This window comes from Phyllostomus hastatus, unplaced genomic scaffold (genome assembly GCF_019186645.2).
Source record: "Phyllostomus hastatus isolate PE091 unplaced genomic scaffold, TTU_PhHast_1.1 phas_scaffold_78, whole genome shotgun sequence".
Lineage (NCBI taxonomy): Eukaryota > Metazoa > Chordata > Mammalia > Chiroptera > Phyllostomidae > Phyllostomus > Phyllostomus hastatus.
In genome coordinates, this window is record NW_025334041.1 from 70370806 (window position 1) to 70385516 (window position 14711).

At 43.7% G+C, this 14711-nt stretch overlaps 1 pseudogene; it reads right to left on the minus strand.

The window, feature by feature from the left end:
* Positions 1–10159: 10159 nt before the first annotated feature.
* Positions 10160–10643, minus strand: LOC123812134 (annotated as a pseudogene).
* Between the last annotated feature and the right edge of the window lie 4068 nt (positions 10644–14711).

Below are 14711 nucleotides of genomic sequence, written 5' to 3' on the forward strand. Positions count from 1 at the left end.
AAGAAGCCAGGGGCCCTTGTGGCCTCAGCTGCTTCCTAAGCGCAAGTCACACCGGAGAGCAGGCTTCGGAATCATGTGCCATCTACCCACAACAGTGCTGTGCCGGGCATCTGGAGGCTGAGGGGGAGAGGTGGGCGCCCTCAAAGACCACCCCACCCTCAGGCCCACTGGCTACATTTTCCTCAGGGTGCCTTCCCATGCCCACAAACCCACCCTCCTCAAGGGTTCTCAGGCCAGAAGACTCTGGTGTCAAACCTAAGTCCTCCTCAGCCACAGGCCTCCCAAAGGCTCCCCATAAAACAATGGCTCTGTCTGACCAGGGCTGACAGCCTCTCAGGGGCCACAGTGAGCAGCCTGTCCATGATCACAACAGGTTTCCTCTTTGGGATGAAAAAAGGAACACTGGTCCCACCCCACAAAGAGCCCATAGCCTCTGTCTTCCGAGGGCCAGGTTCTAAGCACTGTCCCACCAGCCCTGGGTGGGTTCTTCACAGCACACGCTGGTGTTCTAGGAAGGGAGCTGAAGGTAAAAGCCAGAGGGAAACAGTGGAGGAGCTCTCAGGATTTTCAGACCCCTGACGGTCCCATATGACTCTACTGAGGGGAAAGGGCAGGTACCAATGTCCTAGTGTATTCTGTTACATTGCATTGTGAGAATTCCCTCTGCGTTTATTTGGGAAGTCTGCAATGAAATCCTCACCTCAAAGACTACCCCACTGACAGAGGACCTTTGGGGGCTCTGGACGTGCCTCGCACCCCAGCTACCACCATGACCATCATCACACAGAGCCGGGCCTGAGAGGGACCCCAACACTGCTATTTTCACAGCTTGTTATGGTTTGGGGACGATATTGTAGGTGTTGTCTCATTTTATCTGTACAATTCTATGATTATGTTTTTTAAAGATGTTCTCTACTTTTTAGAGAGAGGGGAAGGGAGGGGCAAAAGGGAGGGGCAAAAGGGAGAAAATTCGATGTGTGGTTGCCTCTCGCATGCCTCCAACCAGAGACCTGGCCTGCAACCCAGGCATGTGCTCTGACTGGGAATGGAACTGGAGACCTTTTGGTTCACAGGCTGGCACTCAACCCACCGAGCCACACCAGCCAGGGCCCAGTTCTGTGACTATCAGGACCTCTGTAGAAATGAGGAAACATTTAAGTAACTTGCTGCTAAGAAGTCTCAGAACTGGGAGAGAAAGCTCAGTGTGCAGGTCCTTAAACCCTGTGCTGCCCTGCCTTGCCTTTCTGAGAGGGCAGAGGCAGCTCAGGGCAAGGCTGCTGGGGAAGAGAGCTGCAGGCTGATCCAAGCCAGCCATAGCTCTCAACTGTCCAGCATGAAGAGAGCGGTGGAGGGCTGCCAAGGGCCAGCCCGTTACATCAGGGGCTCTCATACTCCTGCTTGCAACCTGCCACCCACAATCCTGGGGCTTACCCAGGCTCTGAGTTCTAGGTCGTATCCCCTCATCACGTGAGAGGCTTGTCTAGGGTGGGGGATGTCTCCCAGATCAGAGCTGCCAGACTTGTTACCAACACCTCCCTCCACCATGCCTGCTGTTCACTGACAACAACCACGTCCAGGAACCGCTCCAGACACTTGAACTGCATTCTCATTTTATCCCTTTTGTCAACCTGTCTGCCCACAACAGTCAAGGTGTAAGTTTGCCCCATTTTACAGATGAGAAAACTGAGAAAACAAGAGTTTACTTGACTGGCCAGAAGCTGGCAGGTTTGGGACTGGCTCCTGGGCTGAGCCATTCCACAGGCTCCTCCTCTCAACCATGAGGCTGCCCTTCCCCAGCCAGGTTCTGTCTCAGCAACTCAAAGCTACCACACCTGCCCTCCTTGAGACCACATATGGTTCCCCGAGTTCAAGTGTCATGCTGTTCTTTCCCACCATTATCTGCCCCTGAGGAGGGTACAGCCCGGTCCTCTCCATGCTGCCCTCTCCCCACTGGGCACCTTGCAGACTCGCTGTCTTAGCAGCCCACACCAGAGTGCTCCTGGAAAGGCTACCAGGAGCAGCCATTAGAGCCGGAGGTGGGAGGTAGGGGCCTCGGAGGTGACACCAGCCCTCACCCTCTCTTGGTGGGCATGCTGTGGGGGCCAGCGTACTAGAAGAGTGGGCTGATTTCACAGACTTTTCCTCTGTCCACCACAAGTGTCCTTCTCCTCTCTGCCCCTTCATAGTGCTAGAAATCACCCAGGCTCATGCATCAGAAGTCAGGCAGCAAGTTGGATGTGGAAAGGTCCTGGTGGGAATATGACTTCTAGCAAGTCAGTTCAGGCTCCCATGGAGCTCCAGGGGTGGCAGGTGAGATTCTCTAAGGGGAGCTGTCCTTGGTGAAAATATGCCCAGCTGGGCCTCAGGCATTAAAAGCTCAGCTGAGGAAGATCCACAGCCCAAGAAGAAAGCAAGGACAGGAACTGAAAAAAAATAAATAAATTAAAGGCCGCTCCCTCCCCAAGTCCCTGACCTCACAAAAACCCCTCCCTATAAGCCTAGAGACTGCTTTGTGTCCCCTAGATGTGTCATCTGCCAGTCTGGTCAGATCAGCTGAGAGGAGGTTGGAAGACTGAGAAATCAAGGGGTGCCATGAATTTGGGGACAGCAGGCACTCCAGAAGAAGAAAGGCCTAAGAGATCCAGAGCAGAGCTTCCTGCCCCATGCCCACCCTTTTGCCTCCCTGCGCCAGGAAGGAGGGGACAGAACAGGGGAGGAAAACAACAAAGCAGGGACCAAGCTATCCCACATGAACCCACCTCCAGCCAGCAAACAGCAAGTCCTGAGGGGAGGGGGTGTAGCCAGCAGGGGGATAAGTATCCAGGTCACAGCCCTGCAAGGGAACCTGCCCCCTGCTTCCCACTCCAGGCCCCAAAGAACTGTGAAGGCTCTTCCCTGTTCATCTTTTGAAACATGTTCGAGGCCAGATCTTTTTTCTTTGCAACTCCGGCTGTCATTGGGGTCTGAGCAGGCTCATCATTCTCCTCCTGCAAGCCTTCCTGCATTTACTCATTTGGATGCAGGCAAACCTTTCCAGCACCTGTGCACCCACCCAGAATGCACCCCTGCCCTCTTTCCCTGATCCTTCCCATCCAGCAGGCCTCATGAGCCCAGGGGAGGTTGTCACTCCCGTGTATCACTTGAGATATCCTCCACCGGTTGTCAGCCCTGGGGACTGGCCTCCAGATGCTGCCCAAGCCCAAATCAGGATGTGAGGCTCCAGGTCTGAAGCCTTGAAGGTTAAACGCTGCCAGAGAAACCATTGCAAACCCCCCACTGGCCCTTCTAGGTGGAGTGACTGGGGATCAGCTCCTGCTGTGCATTAGCCCTGTGGCTGTTACCACCTCAGGCAGCACAGGCAGGAGCTTGAAGACCTATTTAAGTGTTCCCTTCCTTTGCCTAGAGGTACCCTTGTTCTCACACAGGGACACAGAGGGACAGGGTCGGGCAGGTGCCCCTAGGTGACACAGGGCCTCCCAGGTGCAGGCAAGAAGCAGATGCCCTTGCAGTCTCTTGGTCTGGTGGGCGCACCTCGGTTCAACCTGGCCCTGGAGGACAACGGGGCAGCTTCCTTCCCCTGCACGGTGAGGCAGTGCCTTTCCCTCCACTGCCCTGGGGACTCCTCTTGGGTCAGGGGCCTGCAGTTCCCTTTCCCTTTCAGGAAAGTGGGAGAGGCCCTCAGGCCCTAAGAATGTCCTCAAGATTTTTCTTCTTGGGGCTCTCCTAATCCCAGTTTTGCTTGACAATTCACCCCTAACGCTAGGCCACTGTTCACCCCTCCCCCGGCCTCCCAAGGCCCACCAGCAGCCAAGCCCAGCACAGCGCTGTGTCAGAACGGGAAGGCGACCCAGAAATGCTCAGAACCAGCTGGTCGGTTTACACTCTGGAGCGCCAGGCAGCAGGCGTTAACGGTTTTACCTGCTCTCCCACCCGCCTCACCCTTGGTACATTTCCTTTTTGGTCCTGTCCCCCGCCCCAGTTTCACTTTGGTCAAGACTCTTTGCCCTTTTCCTCCTGAAGCCCACTTCCTCCGCACTGAAGGCAGGGGAGCTCAGCTCAAGGTTTGCTGGGCTCCAGCCAGAATGACCCCGCCCAGCCTCTAGACCCCGCCTCTCCTCTGGGCAGGGGGTTCTGATTGACAGCACAAGTGAAAAAGATTATTAAAATTATCAGATTACCGCCGTCTCGCGTTCATGGTGTTTGTCCTTACGGAAAACATGTTTGTATACAAGATCTTCCTTCCTGGAAACTCTTCACCTCTTAGGTAAAAGTTTATTAAAGTAAGACAATACAAAACATTCTTTTTAAGAATAGCGCAAGAAATACCACACACACATTTTGCTGTGTAAATGTACATTCCCACAGAATGAGTAGAAACATCTTTAATGCTTGTTTGAAGGATAAGAAACTAGGAAGATAATAATGATAGAGCTGAACCAGAGGCAAGACCTCTGAGGTACGCGACATAGGGAGCAAGGGGACTTCAAACGCGAGGGAGGGTGAAACGCACTTGGCAATGGCAGGTAGCTGCAAAAGTTGAGATGCCCAGAGCAGGCTTCTAAAAATACGGGCTTGGCCATGGATGCCAGTGGGGGATGATTGGTAGAATGTTTATGTGTTGTGATTTTCACCTAATTTGGACAAGTATCTTACCTAATACTGTTTCCTATACTGTCTCAGCCTATCAATAACAAATGTTGTGGCTGGACCAGACCTTGAAGTCCTTATTGTGATTGCAAGACAGTTTTTCAGCGACAACCACTGGAAAACTCATTAGGAGCTTGGGGGAGGGAAGGTTTATTACTTACAGGCCTGGGAATTCCACAGCACACCTGAGGCCACACAGGGAGATCTTTGGAAGTGATGAGAGGAGAGAGGGAGACAGGAGAAAGGGAAGAAATAGCGAAAAGAAAATAAAGTAGGGTAATAAAGGGAAGGTCGAAGAGTAAAAGAAGTAAAGGTAAATTTTATTTTATTTAAAGATTTTATTTCTTAGATCATACACCATGACCCAGTGGGATTCATTCCAGGGATGCAAGGATGGTACAATACTCACAAGTCAGTAAATGTAATACATCACATAAACAAAAGCAAAGACAAAAACCACATGATCATATCAATAGATGCAGAAAAAGCATTTGATAGGGTACAGCACCCATTTATGATAAAAACACTCAGCCAAGTGGGAATAGAGGGAGCATTCCTCAACATAATAAAGGCCATATATGAGAGACCTACAGCCAACATCATACTCAATGGGCAAAAATTAAAATCTTTTCCACTAAGATCAGGAACAAGACAAGGCTGTCCACTTTCACCACTTGTATTCAATATAGTACTGGAAGTTTTAGCCACAGTGATCAGACAAGAAAAAAAAATAAAAGGCATCCAAATCGAAAAGGAGGAAACAAAACTGTCACTGTTTGCAGATGACATGATAGTATACATAGAAAATCCTAGACTCCACCAAAAAACCGTTTGATCTAATACATGAATTTGGCAAAACAGCAGGATACAAAGTCAATATCCAGAAATCAAAGGCATTTCTGTACACCAACAATGAAACAGCAGAAGCAGAAATCAAGAAAAAAATCCCATTTGAAATAGCAAAAAGAAAAATAAAATATCTAGGAATAAACCTAATCAAAGAGGTAAAAGACCTGTATTCAGAAAACTACATAACACTGAGGAAAGAAATCAAGGAAGACACAAACAAATGGAAACATATACCATGTTCATGGATTGGAAGAATTAATATCATCAAAATGTCCATACTACCCAAAGCAATTTACACATTCAATGCAATACCTATTAAAGTACCAATGGCTTATTTCACAGACATAGAACAAACACTTCAAAAATTTATATGGAATCATAAAGGACCCCAAATAGTTGTTGCATTTTGAGAAAGAAGAGCAAAGTAGGAGGGATCACAATACCTGACACTAAACTATACAACAAGGCCACTGTAATCAAAACAGCCTCGTACTGGCATAAAAACAGGCACATGACCAATGGAACAGAACAGAGAGCCCAGAAATAAACCCAAGTCTCTACGGTCAATTAATATTTGACAAAGGAGGCAGCAACATAAAATGGAGTAAAAATTGCCTCTTCAACAAATGGTGTTGGGAGAACTGGACAGCTACGTGCAAAAAAAATGAAACTCGAGCACCAACTTACACCTCATACAAAAATAAATTCAAGGTGGATAAAAGACTTAAATATAAAACATGACACCATTAAAGTCCTAGAGGAGAACGTAGGTAAGACAATCTCAGATATTTCACACAGAAATTTTTTACTGATATGTCCCCTAGAGCAAGGGACATAAAGGAAAGAATAAACAAATGGGACCTCATCAAAATAAAAAGCTTCTGCACAGCTAAAGAAAACAGTATCAAAATAAAAAGAGAACCAACTGTATGGGAAAACATATTTGCCAATGATACCTCAGACAAGGGTTTAATCTCCAAATATATAAAGAACTTACACGACTTCACTCTAAGAAGACAAGCAACCCAATTAAAAAATGGGCAAAGGACTTGAACAGACACTTCTCCAAGGAGGACATACAGAAAATCCAAAGACACATGAAACGATGTTCAATATCGCTAGCTATCAGAGAGATGAAAATTAAAACCACAATGAGATACCACTTCACACCAGTCAGAATAGCCATCATAAACAAAGCAACAAACAACAAGTGTTGGAGATGCTGTGGAGAAAAGGGGTCCCTAGTGCACTGTTGGTGGGACTGCAGACTGGTACAATCATTATGGAAAGCAGTATGGAACTTCCTCAGAAAACTAAAAATGGATCTGCCTTTTGACCCAGCAATTCCGCTGCTGGGACTATATCCTAAGAACACTAAAACACCAGTCCAAAAGAACTTATGCACCCCAATGTTCATAGCAGCACAATTTACAATAGCTAGGTGCTGGAAGCAATGTAGATGCCCATCAGTGAATGAATGGGTCAAAAAACTATGGTACATTTACACAATGGAATTCTATGCAGCAGAAAGAAAGAAGGAGCTCCTACCCTTTGCAACAGCATGGATGGAGCTGGAAAGCATTATGCTAAGCGAAATAAGCCAGGCAGTGAAAGACAAATACCATATGATCTCACCTTTAACAGGAACCTAAACAACAAAACAAAGAAACAAGCAAAATATAACCAAAGACACTGAAAGAGAGGACAGGCTGACAGTGACCAGAGGGGAGAGAAGAGGGAATTTCAGGGGAGAACGGGAAGGGTTTACAGGAACAAATTTAAAGGACACAAGGACAAAAACTAGGGGGAGGATGGTAATGGGAGGGAAGTGGGGAGGGCTGGGTGGGTGGGCTAGATTGGGAGTAAAAGGGAGAAAACTGTACTTGAACAATGATTAAAATAAAAAAGATTTTATTTCTTTATTTTTAGAGAGAGGAGAGGGGAGGGAGAAAGAGAGGGAGAGAAACATCAATGTATGGTTGCCTCTTACATGCCTCCAGCTGGGGACCTGGCTCACAACCCAGGTGTGTGCCCTGACTGGGAATTGAACTGGCAACCTTATGGTTCACAGGCTGGCACTCATTCCATTGAGCCACACCAGCCAGGGTGAAGTAAAGTTAAAATTTAAAGATAAGGTAAAAGAAACTTGAAGTAAAACACATAAACAATGAAAAACTTTAACAGCTGAAACAATTTGGAAAGGTACAACTTTGCGTAGGACATTAAAATAGATTTTTTCTTCAGCTAGGTTAGAATGAGATTTTAAAGAGAAGAAAAACGTAAAAAAAAAAGAGAAAGGACAGAGAATAGCAAGAAGCCTAAAAAATGGATAGATTGACAATTTCAGAGAGTCAGATACAAATTACTAACCCTCGAGGGAGCACCATGTAAGGCTGGTAGGAGATAGGAAGTCCTGTGTCCTGGTGCAGTAGAGAGAGCATCTGGGGGCTTCAGGGTCCAGGACGCAGCCAGGCCAGATGGCACTGTGAGTGGGTGCCTGTGTGTGGCGGGGGAGAGGCCTTCAAGGCTGGAGAAAACAAAAATGAATCAAGAAACCACGCCCTGGAAGTACTGCTTGTTCAGAAGACAGTGGAGTGTAAAGAGATGTAATCTAGTTGGAGACTAAGCAGCCAAGAAAGGAAAGCTGTCTCCCTCATTTAGGGAGAGCCATGCACAGCACCAGTGTATTTCTCAGAAGCAGATCAGTAAAGAATGTGTTGGCCTGTGTGACCAACGAGAGGCTAAAATGTCTTCCCAAATATGTGCTTTGTGGAGAGTAAGTCAACGAGGGTCATTCTGCAGGCCTTTCCCCACCCCAAGGCCCTGTCCCTTAGAATCAGTACAATCCATTAGCAAGAGCCTTCCTTAATGGAAATTTTCTGATCCAAAACCCTAAAACACAAATGGCTCAAGCAAACAAAAGTCAAAACAAAAAAAGGCTATCACAGGGAGCTTTAACCATTACCCTTCACCACTGCCCAAGTCACATCATTGAGAGCATGGTGAGTCTGTTACTTAAACTGATTCATTACTGCTGAACATTAAAAAACCTAGCATATTATTGCTTGTACTACATCCCCAAACCCCGCAAGTAAATAAGCAACACACAAGATATAAACTTACCCCAAACGGGAGTCAACATCAACTTAAGGATTCTATTGCAACGTTACTACACTAACCTAGGGTATCACTGTCCTCTTCCAACCTGTTTACAAAGTATCCCCATTCTGAGAGCTCTGAAAGCATTACAAACATTGTTGCATTAGATTCCTCTTCCTAGGTAGTTCAAAGTCTTGAAACATGGCATGTGTACATATTTTTACATACTACCACTAGGTGAAGGGGTGGTAATTAACATAAAAGACTTACAACCCAAACCCTCACTGCCTGATTCACAGATCATATCATTCAAATTGTTTTTCCCTCAAATGATACAAACTAATCTAAAACTGGAAATACAAAGAAATTAAAAGTTACACAAAAATTTAAAAATAAAAACAAGCAGTACACAAAAAGGAATGTTAATAGCATCATACTGTCTGTCTTACAGCCTTTCAAGGCCGGGAAGTTTCACTCAGGACTCAGGCAGACAGAAGAGAATTCATGGAGCCGTGGGAATGCCTGACATGCCTTTATTCAAGGGTGGAGCAATCCATACATGCCGCAAGCCTCGTGTTGCACGGTGTGTCACACCTCGGGAAGTCCCAACTCCCTCCTTACAGAGAACCGATCAGCATGGCAGTGGCAAATGTAGCCCAGTACTGATCTGGAAAACCAATCAAATGCAAGGTGGCACACAGGAGCCAGGTGTGCAGATCGGCTTTCCCATGGGGAATCAGGCCTGCATTGTACCCAGGGTGGTATGAGACCTGCTTTTGCTAAAACTCCCTCACCCTGAGTTAAGACTGCAGATGTTTAATCTATATCTTTGAAGCAACTCCCTAAAGTCTGTGCTAAGATGTCCCAAGGACAAAATGTAACCAAACCAATCATTTTTATCGTTCCCTTGCATTTGCAACTTTTTTCTTTTTTCATTATCTGTAATAAGTAATCACTTAACTAAATCTTGAAATAATGAGAATCTTCTTTGATGTAATGAAACTGGAAAGCAATAAAAGTTTGTCCAGGCAAAAGTTTGTCCTGCTCTCCTCTTGAGGGAGTGGTTGGCCATCCCTTTTTCTCCATAGGATGCAGTAGTCCATGTGAATTTGTTTACCTCATCCACAACCCACAGACTCCTGGAGTCTGCATCACCTTATATATTAAATGCACACAAAGCTGGCAAGGTGTCAAGATATTATATAACAGAGTGTGGATTTTGTGCATATGGGCCCATTCTCAAGGTTATGGGAACACTGTGTATCAGGTGATGAGGGAGCCAGACTGACTCCATTTCCCCTACACTAACTTATGTTTAAAAATACACACACACACACACACACACACACACACAGTTTACCTAAGCTATGCTATGGGCATTTTATAAAGTAATAAAAAATAAGAGCTTATAAAAATAGGGGGAACATTTTAGTAAGAGCATGCAACTAAAGTCATCTCGTTCTCTGACAGAGTCCTTCCAAAATGCCATGCCACTCAGAAGTGAAGCTTGGCAAGAACTGTTTGCACTGACTCACATGTAGGCTCACTCTCATGCCACTTTTCCTCAGGTGTGTTTCATGGGTGCAGGGGTATTAGCAGACACCTGCATGAGGTAGGCCAAGGAGCCCTGAGGGATGTCAGCTTGCTTCTTGTGCTGCCCTTTGATGTCCTTCAGCACCTACTGCCAATGTCGCAGCTTTGTCAAGTGTTTCTGCTGTAATTTGTTCCTCAACTCTGAGACATCTAACTGCAATTTTTTGGTAGAAAAAAAAACATTGTGTCTGTCTTACAATACCCAGAAAGTTCTGTATCCACTGATCAACACCAGTTCATAGTTCTTTCTGATCTGTGCCATTAATATAATCCTGACTCACCAGAGAAGCAAAGCAAGCCTCGAAAGATGACTCCAACTCATCCACCAAGGTAGTCAGAGAAGACCTTGAACACCTGGCATGGCCTGAAGAAGCAAAGCCTGGCCAGGCAGTCCCAACAGTGGACAGGGGCCCAGATGGCTGCCCAGAGAACATCCCTCCCAGCAGAGCTGCCATTTCTGAAATGACAAGTAGAAGCTCCTATCAGTTGATTTCTCAACAGAAACAATACAAGCCATAAGGGAATGGCAAGAAATATTCCAAGTAATGAAAAGCAAAGGCCTGCAACCAAGACCACTCCAACAAGCAAGGCTCTCATTTAAAATGGAAGGTGAAATAGGAGTTTCCCAGACCAAAAAAAGTGTGTGGGGGGGGGAGGGCTAGAAGAATACATCTACACGAAACAAGCATTGCAAGATATGCTAAAGGGACTGCTTTAAGAAGATGAAATGACTGGCTGGTGTGACTCAGTGGATTGAGTGCCAGGCTGCAAACCAAAGGGCTGCCAGTTTGATTCCCAGTCAGAACACATCCCTGGGTTGTTGGCCATGTTCCCAGTGGGGGTGTGTGAGAGGCAACCACACATTAATGTTTCTCTCCCTCTCTTTTTCCCTCCTTTCCCCTCTCTCTAAAAATAAAGAAATAAAAACTTGGAAAGAAGTATCCAAGCAAACAGACATGAAAAAAGTTGGGATAGCAGTACTTATATCAGAGAAAATAAATTTCAAAACAAAGGCCATAAAAGAGACAAAATAGGACATTTCATATCCTAAAGGGAAAATCCATCAAGAAGATATAACCCTCATAAATACATATGTACCCAACATAGGAGCGAGCACCCAAATATATAAGGGAAATCTTGGAGGACTTCAAGAAAAATGAATAGCAACTCATTGTAGGGGATTTTAATAACCCATTGTCAACAATTATGGATAGATATTGCAAGCAAAGAATCAACAAGGATATTGTGGCACTGAGCAACACTCTAGATCAAATGGACTTAATTGATATATACAGAAATTTTCACTCCAAAGAAGCAAAGTATACATACTTTTCAAATGCACATGGAACATTTTAAAAAATAGACCACATGGTAGGACACAAAACAAACCTCAACACACTCAAGAAAGTTGAAAACCTATCTAGCATCTTCTTGGATCATAATGGCTTGAAACTAGAAACCAACTTCAAGGAAAAATTCAAAAACATGGAGACTGAATAACATATTGTTAAATAATGAATGGGTTAACAATGAGGTCAAGGAAGGATCAAAAATTTTCTCAAAACAAATAAAAATGAACACACAACAGCTCCAAATTTATGGGACACAGCAAAGGCTTTTAGGAGGGAGAAGTTCATAGCAATAGAGGCCTACCTAAAAAAGATAGAAAAATCTCAAATAATAACCTAACCCTACATCTACAAGAACCAGAGTAACAACAACAAACAAAGCTCAAAGTGAGGAGAAAGAAGGAAATAATCAAGATCAGAGCAGAATTAAATGGCATGGAGACTAAAAGAACAATTCAAAGGATCAAAATCCAGAAACTGGTTCTCTGAAAAGATAAACAAAACAAGTGTTTAACCACACTCATCAAGAAAAGAAGAGAGAGGACCCAAATATGTAAAATCAGAAACAGCAGAGGAGAAATTACTACTTATACTATAGATATACTAAGGATTGTAAGAAATTACTATGAATAACTATATTTCAAGAAACTTGACAACCTGGGTGAAATGGATGAATTTCTAGAAACATAAAATCTTCCAAAACTGAATTAAGAAGAAGCAGAAAGCCTGAATAGACCAACTAGTGAAGAAAAGAGTGAATAGAACAACTAGTGAAATTGAAGCAGTAATTAAAAAAATCTTGTAACACAAAAGCCCTGGACCAGATGGCTTCACAGGAGAATGTTAGCAAACATTTAGTAAAGTGCTAGCTCCTATCCTCCTCAAACTATTTCAAAAAATCCAAGAAGAGGGAATACTCCCAAACTCTTTCTATGAGGCCAGTTTTATCCTAATCCCAAAACCAGAGAAAGACACAACAAAGAAAGAAAACTTCAGGCCAATATCACTGATGAACATAGATGCAAAAATCCTCAACCAAATATTGGCAATCTGGATCCAACAATACATTAAAAAAGATCATATACCATGATCAAGTGGGTTTCATCCCAAGGATGCAAGGATGGTACAGTACTTGCAAATCATTAAATGTAATACACCACAGAAACAAAATGAAAGACAAAAATCACATGATCATATCAATAGATGTTGAAAAAACATTCAATTAAGTATAGCACCTGTTTATGATAAAAACACTTAGCAAAGTGGGAATAGAGGGAGCATACTTCAACATAATAAAGGCCACATATGGGAAACCTACAGCCACCATCATACTCGATGGGCAAAACTAAAAGCTTTCCTACTAAGATCAGGAACCAGACAAAAGTGTCCACTTTCATCACTTCTATTCAACATAGTATTATAAGTTCCAGCCACAGCAATCAGACAAGAAAAAGAAATAAGAGGCATCCACATTGGAAAGGAGGAAGTAAAACTGTCCTTGTTTGAAGATGACATGATAGTGTACATAGAAAACACTATAGGCTCCACCAAAAAACTACTCTACCTAATAAGAGAATTTGGTAAAATAGTAGGTTACAAAGTCAATATTCAGAAATCAAAGGCATTTTTGTACACAAAGAGTATCAGAAACAGAAACTAGAGGAAAAAATTCCTTTTACCATAGCAACAAGAAAAATAAAGTACCTAGGAATAAACCTAACCAAGGAGGTAAAAGACCTGTACTCAGAAAACTACACGACACTGAAGAAAGAAATTAAGAAAGATATAAATAAATGAAAGCATATACCATATTCATGGATTGGAAGAATTAACATCATTAAAATGTCTATACTACATAAAGCATCTATAGATTCAGTGCAATCCTTATTAAAATACCAATGACATATTTCACAGATTTAGAATAAATATTTCAAAAATTTATATGGAACCAAAACTGGCCCCTAATAGCCTTGGTAATCTTGAAAAAGAAGAACAAAGTAGAAAGGACACAATACTTGATATCAAACTACATTATATGGCCATGTTAATCAAAACAGCCTGGTATTGGCATAAGAACAGACAAATAGATCAGTGGTACAGAATAGAAAGCCCAGTAATAAACCCAGGTCTCTATGGTCAATTAATACTTGGCAAAGGGGGCCCGAGCATAAAATGGAGGAAAAGCAGCCTCTTCAAAAATGGTGTTGGGAGAGATGGACAGGTACATGCAAAAAAAATGAAACTCGACCACCAACTTACACCATACACTAGAATAAACTCAAGACGGATAAAAGACTTAAATATTAGCCGTGATACCATAAAAGTCCAAGAGGAAAACATATGCAGTAAAATTTCAGGTATCCCACGCAACAACCTTTTTGCCAATATATCTCCTAGGGCAAGGGAAATAAAGGAAAGAATAAACAAAGGGGACTGCATCAAATTAAAAAGCTTCTGCACAGCTAAAGAAAACATCATCAAAATGAAAGGGGAAACAACCATATGGGAAAACATATTTGCCAAAGATACCTCAGACAATGGTTTGAGATCTCATACAATATATAGAGATCTCGTACAACTCAACACAAGGAAGACAAACAATCCAATTAAAAAATGGGCAAAGGACCTGAATAGACACTTCCACAAGGAGGACATACAGATGGCCAATAGATATATGAAAGGATGCTCAACATCACTAGCCATCAGAGAGATTCAAATTAAAACCACACTGAGATTGCACCTCAAACTGGTCAGAATGGCCATCATAAACAAATCAATAAAGAGCAAGTGCTGGCGAGGATGTGGAAAAAAGGGAACCCTAGTACATTGTTGGTGGGAATGCAGACTGGTGCAGCCACTGTGGAAAACAGTAGGGAATTTCCTCAGAAAGCTAAAAGTGCAACTGCCTTTGGTTCAGTGATTCCACCGCTGGGGTTATACCCTAAGGATCCTGAAACACCAATTCAAAAGATCCTGTGCAGCTCTATATTCATAGCAGTGCTATTTACAATTGCCAAATGCTGGAAACAACCTAAGTGCCCATCAGTAAATTAGTGGATCAAAAACTGTGGTACATTTGCACAATGGAATACTACACAGCAGAAGGAAAGAAGGAACTCCTACCTTTTGTGACAGCGTGGATGGAACTGGAGACCATTATGCTAAGTGAAATAA